Here is a 13,220-nt window from a genome sequence, read left to right on the forward strand (position 1 = left end):
CTACTCAATAGCTCTCCAGGTTATGGCTCCTGGTTTGAGATTACCTGAATATTGTAAAGTGTTTCATTTGTTTGCAAGGGACAACTGTAAAACCATGGCTGGGGTCCTTGCACAAGAGCATGGAGGAAAGCTGAGATCCGTAGCCTTTTTTTTCTAGAGTAGTCCCAGTTCCGGTACAAGGCATGCTGGCGTGTCTGAGGGCTTTGGCCTCTTGTGCCATGGCTGTAGAAATGGCTACATCATTCACACTAAGGCCACCCTACGGAACTACACACCACACACCGGATTGTGTGTCTGCTAAAAAATCTTAATACCCAACACATGTCTGCACAACGACAAAGTGGGTATGAAGTCATTCTCATGAGCAACTCCTCCTTGCAGATCAGGTAGGTCCTGCCCCTATCTTGAATGCCCTGCTTGGGATAAAAGGTGAAACAGATGAATTAGTCCCCGCCCATGATTGCATAGACATTGTACATCAGGACACATCACCTCAAGCTGATTTACTTTCAAGTCCCATAGAAGGAGCACACGCTGTGTTTATGAATGAGTCTTGCTCTCGCCCCGATGATCACACCTACCATGCAGGCTATGCAGTGGTAACACTACCTGACATAGTAATAGAGGCACAACCCATCCCTTATCAATCAGCTCAAGCAGCAGAGCTTATTTCTTTCACTAGAGCATGTCAGCTTTTTACAGGACAAGAAGTGAACATTTACACGGATTCCAAATATGCTTTTGGAATCGCACGTGACTTTGGAGTAATTTGGCAGAGGCGTGGTTACATTATAATACATTAAAATCTGTCTCCCATTCTTCCCTAGTCACCAACCTCCTTTATGCTATTACACTACCTAGTAAGATAGCAATCATTTACTGTAAAACTCACACACATACAGTACTGATGACATTTCAAAGGGAAATGCACTGGCCGACGCCGCTGCTAAACAAGCTGCTTTGACGGTCCCAGCTTTTATCCAAATTCCCCCCCTTGCACCCCTAACTTTGCCATGGGAACAGGTTTTGCAGGACCTACAGGCTATGGCTTCACCAGAAGATCTGGCCTATTGGCATAAACAGGATCTGATAATGAGACCTGAGACTGGACTCATTGCAAAAGAGGGGAAACCAGGCATACCAAAAGAAAGTGCACCTTTATTCATCTCACAGTATCATGGCATAGGACATAAAGGATGGAAAGCTACAGCTGAAATGTTAACACAAGACTTTTCAAATAGAGTGGAAGTTCCACATTCCATATCACCCACAGAGTTCAGGTATAGTGGAAAGAATGAACTGAACGATTAAAGATAAAATAAGTAAGGCAACGGGTGGAACATTTATAAAATGGAAAACAATGCTGCCTGCGGCTTTAGCAGAATTAAGAATGGCCCCTTCCAAGACCAACCACTTGTCCCCTTTTGAGATCTTGATGGGTCAACCTTTTGTCATGTCCTGGATTAAGAAACCCTTGGTAAAAGAGCAGGGAGATCTGAGTTTGATACAAGAAGAATATTGTAGAAACTTGATTATGAAGCTGAATGGCATCTACGGTAAAGTATTCTCTTCTTTTCCATTACCCCCACAGGAACCAACACACGAGTTTCAACCCGGAGATGTGGTCTTAATTCACGATCTGAACTGGACCAAGAAGCAAGATTACCCTTTTGGCCTGCCCATTTGCGTAGTCGCAGTGACCAGAATTGCTCCTCACGGAAAAATCCGGAGCCTGGATCCACGGCGAGAGAATAAAGAAAGTACCACAAAGGACCCAGAAGCAAGACACAGATAAAGGAGGTCAAGTAGGTGATGCAAATCCTCGAAGAGCGAGTGAAACAGGTGATAAAAGTCTGGTGATAAAACGGGTGATAAGTCTCTCACCACAGACGTTTTGGAAAGCCTCGTGCCTACTCTGTATGCTGGCACTGATGGTGTTTCTGCCCACATGGATCATCACTAACTGTATTCAACACGTGATCATGGTGAAATCACTTTGTGATTTAAGAGGGGATTGAAGGGTGAGAAATAGTTAACAAGACTGAGACATTGGAAATAGCTGACAGACGAATATCTTTATTTTAGGGTCTTGTTTGTCCCAATGGTCACAGTTTAAGTGGGTTCTGGTAAGAACTGGTTTTGAAATTATGTTTTCAGATAAAATCAGTCGTCAGCATTATGTCTGAAATGTTATGTCTCATATGATGAACTTTGTCCTTCCTTCCTCCCTCCTTTCTCTTTAAGTTGTTCAATTTTCTTTGTCTCTATTTGTATAAAAGTACGACCCTTACCATTAAAACTAAGCAATCATTGAAACAGCTATTTTGTCTTGTGCATTGAATGCTTCCAGAGCTCTGAAACAGAACTACCATTGATTGTCCAGAAACCTAACCCTAACAGGGGGGGATTATGGTATGGGGTTGTTCTTCAGGGGTTGGGCTTGGCCCCTTAGTTCCAGTGATGGGAACTCTTAAGGCATCAGCATACCAAGACATTTTGGACAATTTCATGCTCCCAACTTTGTGGGAACAGTTTGGAGATGGCCCCTCCCTGTTCCAATATGACTGCACACCAGTGCACAAAGCAGGGTCCATAAAGACATTGATGAGCGAGTTTGGGGTGGAGGAACTTGACTGGCCTGCACAGGTAATATAGTGTATTACATTCCCTTTGGCAATTCATAGTTGGTATTTTGTGATACTGCCATTCAGAAAACCAAAGCTACTCTTGTATAGAATATAAATATATAGAATTTCAAAGCTCCACGCAAACATTCAATTTTACCAGAAGTGCAATATTTACAGTTGCCAAAGAAGAAGTTCTTATCTGAATGGTGTACTGACTCACTATAATAATCTTGTCTTAAACAGATTCCAATCCAGGGCACCATTGTGACTCAGGCTTTTCCTTGCAAGAGAATGAGAAATAAGTTAAGCAGTAGTTATAAGCAGCTTTATGGTATTAGTCTGATAGTTGGACAGATGGCAACATAGCGTACAGCCTAATTGTAACACGTAGAGAGGTACCCAGGGTTATCACTATCAACAATTTTCAGAGAAACGTTTACACTCTACAAAAGCAACAGAAATGTCACTTGCAATCATTTCACTAGAGTAGATCAGCTGCGGAAAATAAATAAAGGAAGGCCATATAATCTCTTCCAAAGGATAATAGCAATGCCTTCCCGCAGATCCTAAATGAAAGTTCCTACAGTGTAGTCTAATAGGAAATATGTGTCACCAGCCAAAGTTACTGCTCTATTTCTCTATAGTTGTTGAGGTCGCTTAAGTTTTGTAAGCTTACCTGAATTATCCAAAATAATCAAAGATGCTGCAGTATTTGTATTATATATGGATTCTTAACCCAGTTAATGTATGGGCTCCTATAGCTTATTTTTTTAAAAATCTAATGCCGCGTACACACGATCGAACATTTCGACAACAAAATCCTGGATTTTTTTCCGATGGATGTTAGCTCAAACTTGTCTTGCCTACACACGGTCACACAAATGTTGTCGGAAATTCTGAATTTGTCCCCGATTCTCCAATTGCATCCCCCACCCCTGGGCTACAGAGTAAAAAACAACCAATAAGAAAAATATTTCCTGGTAGATTACTGTAACTTACTGCTAACCTCTGCATTATTTACTGCTAACCTCTGGTCACTGTTTTACTCACTACTGTAATCTGCATTATTTACTACTAACCTCTGCACTTTGTGTTATTTACTGCTGACCACTGCACTTTGCATTACTACTGAACTCTGGGGGTGATTTACTAAGATGAATCCGCTGCACCGGTTCATACCTTAATTGGTGCGCCGGATAAATCATTAAGCGTGTGAAATGGCGCAACGTGATAATAAACATGCAAACGGCAACTGGTGGCAGTTTAACTGTTGTTTTCTCATTGATAATAGTGCACGCCCATCTCATTGGATGTGCCTTGTTAGGCAATTAGTAGTTGTTCTCACTTAATTAACCCTTTTGATGCTAATCTCATTCCTATTACTTCTAATATATCTTTGAAATTTTTTTTTTTTCGATTTTCACACAAATATTTCAATACATTACAAAAAACAGAAAAGTGTTTCTAAACCCAATAAATTAATATTTTCAGATCTTGATCTTTAAAGGTGACCATACACTGCAATCAGTTAGATCCTAAAAAAAATAGATTTAGTGCAAGAGTCTGTTTGATTTCCTATAATTTGAATTAGTTGTTCAAGTGCGTCTTCCTATTACCTATTTTGCCAAAATATCGAGTTGTACAGAGATTGGCCAATCAGATTGCATAGTGCATGACCATCTTAAGTGCCAAATTTGGAATGTAGAGACATGACCCACTTGTATTTTCACAAGTGGACACAAGAACCTACATCTATAGTTACATGTTTGTGCAGCACAGTGGTGTAGTGGTTAGCACTTTCACCTAGCAGCAAAAAGGGTCACTGGTTCGAATCTCGCCGGTGACACCATCTGCCTGGAGTTTGCATGTTCTCCCTGTGTCTGTGCGGGTTTCCTCCCACAATCTAAAAACATGCTGTAAATCGGATCCTGTCTAAATTGGCCCTAATATGTATGAATGTGTGTTAGGGACCCACACAAACACCACCCCATATTAAAAAATAATTTTTTTTAATATATTTGGGGTGTACACAACAAAGTGCTAGAGTGCAATTTGCTTAATGGGGACACTAGTTAGATTGATCTTAATACGCGAGAAAAGACATTGGTAGACATTGGACCCTCACTTCCTGTTTGGCTATGTGACAGGAAGTGAAGCCAATTTTAAGAAAAGGGACACAAAGCCCAACCTAAAAAAAAGCAGGGGTTCTAACACTCACTTGGTTTCCCTCAAATGCCCACAATTAAAATAGGACTGCCTTGAGCTAGAGTTTAGCGCAGTGCTCTAAATCAGTGCTTATCAAGCCTATCAAGTACCCCCAACAGGCCATGGTTGCAGGTTTTCCTTCATCTTGCACAGATACTTTAAATCACAGTCAATGGCTTGGTATTTTGGACAGCTATTCTAGACAAGATAAATTCACAAAACATGTCCAGTCGGGGGTACTTGCGGACTGAGGCAGAGAACCACTGCAGTAAAAAGGAAAATTGAGTACTTACTGCTCTATAATTTTCCTTTCCTGGTGCCTATCCATGGCAGCATACACACAATCCATGCATATGCTACCATGAAGGCACCAATCAGCCTAGTTAAGCTGCAGCTGTGAAATCTGTTGCATGAAAAACAAAAAACAAACATCTAAATTTGCATCAAATTTTATTGGTCAACAAAACAGCAAAAGAGTAAGGAAAGAAAAAAAAAAAAAACACATGTATTTTAATTTGGGACACTAACAGACAATGGTTTTTGAGGTCTGATCATTTTGCATTTGAAATTAACAGGAGATAAAAGGACATCTATTAATGATTTAAACATTAGTCATAACATCTTGAGAATGATTTAGCAAAATAATTCAGCACAGACAATTAAATCAAAGTGAACAACATAAAAACGACACACATTAACATCAAAAATATTTCATGGAAAAATATCCCCCACCCAAAAAAACACACCAAAGTAAAAACAAACTTGCTTAAAAACACATGTTTTGCAAACACACACATACACCTCTTTTCAGGGCAAAGTAAAGAATGCTATCTGCAAGCTTTATATAACATAGGTTTGTGTGCTAATGGGGCAATTGAAAACACATGGACAGTCCATGAAACCTACAAAATGCAAGTTCACCCAATGTAGAGCCAGAACTTCAAAGTGGGTACACCTGTTAAGGATGAGCCTAACATGTACAAAAGTTATACAACAAATACCTTTGCAGTCTATGGGAACTGACTTGTCCATTTTACTAGTCCCCACTTGGCTGGCTTATCTTCTAGTTACTGGCCTTAAAATGGGTATGGGGGCCCAGGTCCCACCCTAAGGGACATATATCAATTGTCAACAGTTTGGACAACCCCAAAAACGTAACAAGGAGAAATGCCTTTAAATATGCAAAATTGCTTAAGGGCCAGTTCACACCACATGCAGTCCAGTGCGTTTTTTTGGCATCAAAAATGCATGGAAAGTAGGTTATATGTTTTTCAATGGCATAGTTCACACCAGTGCTTGCAGTTCCAGTGCGTTCCAGTCAAGAAAATAAAGTAGAACATGCTGCATTTTTCCTGCACTGGACTGTACTGGAACGATGTAAAAAGCAAAAAAAAAAACGCATCAGAAACACACAGGAACGCATCAAAAATGCGCATGCAGAAAAGCATCTGGACTGCGTTTCTATAGATACATATATGCATTAGAGGGGGAAGGTTAAATGCCCTTTTAGGAGGAGAGTCTTTTTACATAATTTTAACAAGGGACATGTCACATGTTGGTAACGTACCACTCTAACATGACCTGTGTGCAAATATCCTTAAAAAAAACACATGAAAGTGAACCAGCTGAAAAAAAAAAAAAAAAAAAGTTTAGAGGTGCGCCCATTCAACCCACGCAAATGCATTTACGTTGCTTGACATTTACTAAGATTTTGCCGGCGCACTGAACCAACGTATTTGAACGTGCGCAAATGCCGCTTGCGCATGCGCAGTGCATAAATTGACCTCATGAAGTTCTAAACATACTTGCAGGTGCAGCAGGCTTGTTCAGAAAAAGTTACTTTCTCATTCTATTTTGGGCATATTTGTTACTTGGGCAGTTATTACTATACTTCCTCACATCACCCCACATCACCCCCATAATATTGGCACTTCCAGCTTCTTTTAATTTTGAGGTGAAGATGCTGAGCGCCAGGTCCATAGTGGCGCACTGATCGCCTTCTCCTGTGCGCTGAGATTACTTTAGTAAATGGGGAATAGCGTTGTGTTACCGGGGCAACTGTTTTGTAAATACCAAAGCGTACGTTGCGCCTCGGCGTGCGCCTCAACTCATGGCACAAACGGTTCGTAAATCGGCCCCTCTGTGTTACTGCTGACTCCTGAACTTTGCATTACTTACTACTGACCCCTGCACAGTGCTTTGTTCCAGACTCCTGAACTCTGCATTACTTACTATTGATCTCTGCACTCTACATTATTTGCCACTGACCCCTGCACTGTGCACTACATACTATTGACCTCTGAACTCTGTATTGAATATTATTGACCCCCGCCCCGTGTGTTACTACTGACCTCTGCATTACTTACTGCTGACCCCTGAAATGTGCATTACATAATAGTGACCTCTGAACTCTGCATTGCTTATTACTGACTCCTGCACCCTGTGTTAAATACTACTGACTTCTAAACTCTGCATTACTTACTACTAACACCTGCATTCATGCTTGACCTATCCAGTGGTTGGAAGCATGTCATTATGACCTCCCTTGTATCCCTTTTGTCTGCGCATTGTCAGGGCTGATTGTTTGTTGCTCATGTATTGTCATGATAATCCATTTGTTGCAGCATAATTGTGGTCAGTATTGGCATCAGGACCTGACGAACTCACCAGCAGAGGCAATGCAATGCCAAGGTCTGGTGAATTTTTGCTGGAGGTGGTTTTGTCATAGGGGGTTGTATAGAGAAGAGGGCAGTGTTTGCTTGGGAGACACATCGGCATTGATTTACTAAAGGCAAATCCACTCTACACTAAAAGTGCACTGGAAGTGCACTTGGAAGTGCAGTCGCTGTAGATCTGAAGGGAAGCTCTGAAATGAGGGGAAGCTCTGCTGATTTTATCATCCAATCATGTGCAAGAAAAAATACTGTTTTTTATTTTCCTTGCCTGTCCCCCTCAGATCTACAGCGACTGCACTTCCAAGTGCACTTGCAGTGCACTTGTATAGCAAAGTGGATTTGCCTTTAGTAAATAACCCCCTCTGTGTGCTAATTACTTTTGATCTCTACACCCTGGGGGTTATTTACGAAAGGCAAATCCACTTTGCACTACAAGTGCAAACTACAAGTGCAAAGTGCACTTGAAATTGCACTGAAAGTGCACTTGGAAGTGCAGTCGCTGTAAATCTGAGGAGTAGATCTGAAATAAGCGGAAGATCTGCTGATTTTATCATCCAATCATGTGCAAGCTAAAATGCTGTTTTTTTATTTTCCTTGCATGTCCCCCTCGGATCTACAGCGACTGCACTTCCAAGTGCACTTTCAGTGCAATTTCAAGTGCACTTTGCACTTGTAGTGCAAAGTGTATTTGCCTTTAGTAAATAACCCCCCAAGTGTGCTATGACTCCTGCAACCTGTGTGTTACACACTCCTGACCCCTGTGCATTACACACATATGACCCAGAACAGAATAGGCTTAGGTTTTACTTATACTTCTTTAGGCCACTTTCACTGCTAGCAAAATTTGGGCACACCCATCATTCAGCGTGGCAAATCGCTCTGCCCTCCTATACACCCCACTCCAGTAACCTCCCTGACGGTTTTCCCAAGTGTGGCTCGGGGTTAAATTTCAGCACCATTAGCGGTAACCCCGAGCCACACTCGGGATTACATTGCAGGATCCTGGTGCGGCGTTACTTACCTTGTCCCCAGGATCCTGCAATGTCCCCCGCTGTGTCTGCGGACTCTGTCCTCCTCCGAAGCCTCTCTGTGCCAGGCTCCATTACCTGCGAGCATCGCGACGCATGGGGGCGGAGTCTGGCGGCAAGTTAAAAAAAAAGTAAATATCATAAACATACAGTACTGTAATCTTACAGATTACAGTACTTGTATGAAATTATTTCACATCCCTTTTGTCCCCAATACTTTGTCCAATGCCCTGCATGCAGTTTTATATGATATATACTGTTCTTTCTGCCTGGAAACTTGAGATTCCATAGCAACCAAAAAGTGTCCCTTTACGTCAAAAGTGGCTTTAGACCAGCTAGAAAACAGCGATAATAAATTAGAACATTTGCAGAATTGAGCGATAGTGAATCGTGGGGAAATTTATTTTATTATTATTATATTATTATTTTTTTATAATTATTTATATTTATTTATTATATTATAATTTATGTTTTTGTGTTTCAACCCGGGATATCTACTAGACTCCTGGTGGACAGATTTAAGTGTGTTATTGTTAAGAATTACAGGCCTACAATATAAAATGCCAAATTTCCATGCAAAATAATTGTACCGCTTTCAGCACCTAAAATCCGAAATAATCATACCGCCAGGGAGGTTAAAAGTAGACATGGGGGGTTATTTACTAAAGGAAAATCCACTCTGCACTGAAAGTGCACTTGGAAGTAAAGTCGCTGTAGATCCGAGGGGGACATGCAAAGAAAATAAAAAACAGAATTTTAGCTTGCACATGATTGGATGATAAAATCAGCAGAGCTTCCACTCATTTCAGATCTACTCCTCAGATTTACAGCGACTGCACTTCCAAGTGTACTTTCAGTGCACTTTCTAGTGCACTTGCAGTGCAAAGTGGATTTGCCTTTCGTAAATAACCGCCAAGGTCTACTTTTAATTTTAATATTTGCTTGGGAGACACATTGGCGTTGATTTACTAAAGGGAAATCCACTCTGCACTAAAAGTGCACTGAAAGTTTCAGATCTACTCAGCGACTGCACTTCCAAGTGCACTTTCAGTGCAATTTCAAGTGCACTTTGCACTTGTAGTTTGCACTTGTAATGCAAAGTGGATTTGCCTTTCGTAAATAACCCCCAGAGTGTAGAGATCAAAAGTATTAGCACACAGAGGGGGTTATTTACGAAAGGCAAAGCCACTTTACTATACAAATGCACTGCAAGTGCACTTGGAAGTGCAGTTGCTGTAGATCTGAGGGGGACGGGCAAGGAAAATTAAAAAAAAAACATTTTTGCTTGCACATGATTGGATGATTAGAGTGTCCCTGGATTTAATTCTGGAAATCTGATCACCTTAATCTATAGTCACAGCATACACTTTCACTTTATAACATCAGCTTTGTAACAGCAATACAAAAAATAGGTATTTTTAACAATCCGATATAAGCATACCTGGGAACTTTTAAAAACCATAATTTGGGCCAGAGAAGGGGGTGGAGTGGTGGGTGGGTCTAACCACAGTGTGAAAAGCAAGCCACGGTGAATGGTGGGTGTGACAAAATTACGCCAACAGTGGAAGGGGCTTAAAACTTGAGTTTTTGTAGAGAGTGTAGGGGTTAGAAATTTGTAATGCACAGAGTGCAGGTATCAGGAATATGTGACATACAGAGTGCAGTGCAGGTGTCAGGAATAGGCGAAGCTCACAGAGTGCAGGAGTCAGGTTTATGTAACATACACAGTGCAGGAGTCAGAAGTATATATAGCCCAGGGCACAGCACCTTCTATGATTTATTTCACCACCACCACCACTTACATAGCACAGCAGTACAGCCTATGCTCTTACATACACATTTTACACACTCCATACCCATATACTCACTGCACACACATACATACACAATTAAAATGCCAGCATTGTTCCCAGGTATGAATATAAGCTCACTTGAAAAAACTCCTTTAATGTGATTGCCTATATGTTGGGCATCTCTGTCATGAACTTCCTGGACTCCCTGTATGCATTGTGGCTTCTCCTCTGCTCTTGTATTTGGTTTACATTTGATTTTTGACTTTTTAATGACTAAATATCCCATTATAACTTGCTGCCTGCAAGCTTTAACTCCTGTACTTATTTTTCTTCCTAAAACTCCTCAGCACCTTCGTAGTTCTGAAGGCAGGCCCTGTGAATTTTGCAACACAGTAAACGTGTGGGGTTCGTGACAATATACTGTAGGGAACTGCTACCCTCTAGTTTCAGCTTTTTTTTGTAAATAGCTGACATTATCACATTTAGGTTGTTATAGACAGGTACTTCCTTTCCCTGCTAGCTGTGACAGAAACCCTGACTAAAGGACTGTGATACCTTTTAAAGGGGAGTTTCCAGGGAGAAGAGAGAGATAATTGGATCACATGGCCTTTCATGCAAGAGCAGGAGACCAGAAGCAGAGACTATTAGACAAGTGTTCTCGTGTTCTGAGTTTAACTGTTAAAGCTTCTGTATGGATCTGAAGTCTGGTGACAGAAGTGTCTCTTCCTTATTGTCATGAAGCACAGAACCAGATAGTCTGTGCTACTGAATGTGCGTAGAGGTCACCTTGCAGTATTTTATTAGTTCAATCTCTTTATTGAAATAGAGTTTATATGCAGCTTCTGTAACCTTAGTTAACTACTGTCCCTTCTGGCCTGAGATTCTTTGGCTAGCTTTAAATCAGTAAACAACATAGGGTAGAGCCAGGTTAAGCATCTAGGCATCTAATGGCCAATAGGTAGCTAGAGGTACAATTACATGGCAAGTTCGAAACTGTTAGGGACCGAGAAGCTGAATAGGTAACTGACTTTGTCAGTAAGAAGCTGCATCCCAAGCTGATTGAGCGCTGATTGGAGGATCTCCTGCTCACCACTGACAGAGTATTCAGCTATTAAGAACTGTAGTGTAACAGTCACAGCCAAATAATCAGACCAGTGGTGATGTGCAATCTCTACTTTACTTAACAGTGAACTTTAACATAAATTTTACGGGAAATCGTGCGAAACTGGGTATACAGTACAGAACATTAATATGAACCTTAAAGGAAGAGGATATAACAATTTCACTGCCGTTCAACTAATGTCCACAAGGTGGCAGCAGCGTGTTCTGAGTCCAATCTACAGATAGAAATGAAAACTTAAGAATCTCACGTGTTCCAAAATAGTAATCGTTCGTTCCACAGACTGTGAGCTGAGTGGACCTCCTGCTGACACAAACTTCAGGCTGGCACTGCTTTCTACTTGCTTTGGTCAGGGGGTTCTGGTGGCTGGAGATAGGGACAACTCACTTCATGGACAGCTTCCACCAATGGACTGTAACAGAGTCCTCTGCAGTGACTGGGGCTTGGAAAGATACTGCGTGCTCTTGTGCTCACTGCTGGTGGCCCGCACACCAGACTTAACAGGGGAGGACCCAGCACCTGGGAACAGCTCACTTGCCCAGTAACTGCTGTCCCATCAGGCAGGATCTCTCTGAGCACAGGAAGCTGGGTGGAGCTGACTTTTATATCCCCCGGGCATGTCCAGGAGCTCAGAGGATTGTGGGGAGTTGAGTTAAAGGGACCTGCACCAGAATCTGGACAAAAGGGCATCCCACTACAGAACCAGAATGGACATCGCACCTACAATAATCTCCCAGGGACTCTTGCAATGGAACTTTGCAGTAACTTTTATGTGGAGGTATTTTTTCTAATTAACTATATATTAACCCGGGCATATAACTCCACAAGCATTCCTACTGAGTTCATTGTGTAGGGATCTGCTGCCCTCTGCTGTCTGTATTTGTAAAAAGCTGTGCTGCTTATCTCAGAATTAATTATGTATAGCAAATCCTGTCTCTGGGTTGATGGATTGTAAACTTTAGAATGAGAAAGAAGAGAGAGAGAAAAAGTCTGAGATAAATGCCCTGTCTATGGAAGAACTGTTGCATATCCCAGTCCAGAAGCAGAGACTATAAGGCAATTTTTCCTGTGGTCTTGCAGTTTAACTGTAGTTGCCCATAACGTCTTGATCTGAATCCTAGTGACAGATGAGTCTCTGCCCTGTTGTTATTATCTAGGTCTGTGCTACTGTTTGTCTGTAGTGATCACCTTCCAGTATGTTAGCAGATGAACCTGTTTATTGCAATATAGTTTATATACAGCTACTGTTTTTTTTAGTTAACCTTGTCCCTTCTGGTCTGGGATACTATAGCTACTTTTAGCTTAGGGCTCAGTAAGCTAGGTTAGAGCCAGGTTAGGTATCCAACTGCCATCTGCTAGTTAAAGGCCCGATTGCATGACAGATTAGAAGCTACTATGGACTAAGACATGGAATAGATAGGCTGACTCTGAGTTTTAGTATCACACCAGTGATACTGCTAGAGTGAAGCTGCTTTCCAGGCTGGTTGGACAATGGCTGAGGGGTCTTTCCTTCATTGTAGATCTAGTCTTCAGGTTTCAGACACCAAGACAGATGCCATGTCACAATCATCCTCAGGGGCCCCTGCAAGTGAACTTTGCTGCAACATTCATTTGGAGGTATCTCTAATAATAATTATATTTGCATACAATTGTATATGTGCACAATTCCACCAGGACTCTTGTATGGCCCTTTGTTGATATTACCTGTTTGTACATTGGATGCATGTACTATTATTAATCTTTTATTATAAAAAACTCATCTTATTTCCACA

At 41.4% G+C, this 13,220-nt stretch overlaps 1 long non-coding RNA gene across 4 annotated transcripts in view; it reads left to right on the forward strand.

Moving 5' to 3' along the window:
* LOC141111090 (uncharacterized) overlaps nucleotides 1-13,220 on the forward strand; it is a 350,106-nt gene that overhangs the window by 26,968 nt on the left and 309,918 nt on the right. For 3 of the 4 annotated variants that reach the window (XR_012236381.1, XR_012236380.1, XR_012236379.1), the window contains exon 2: nucleotides 1,592-1,856. This is a non-coding gene — a long non-coding RNA (uncharacterized lncRNA). Of the gene's footprint in view, nucleotides 1-1,591; nucleotides 2,319-13,220 lie in introns of those variants that run through there. The other variant, XR_012236378.1, reaches the window with a different exon arrangement.

This window comes from Aquarana catesbeiana, linkage group LG01, assembly GCF_042186555.1.
Source record: "Aquarana catesbeiana isolate 2022-GZ linkage group LG01, ASM4218655v1, whole genome shotgun sequence".
In the NCBI taxonomy this organism is placed as follows: Eukaryota; Metazoa; Chordata; class Amphibia; order Anura; family Ranidae; genus Aquarana; species Aquarana catesbeiana.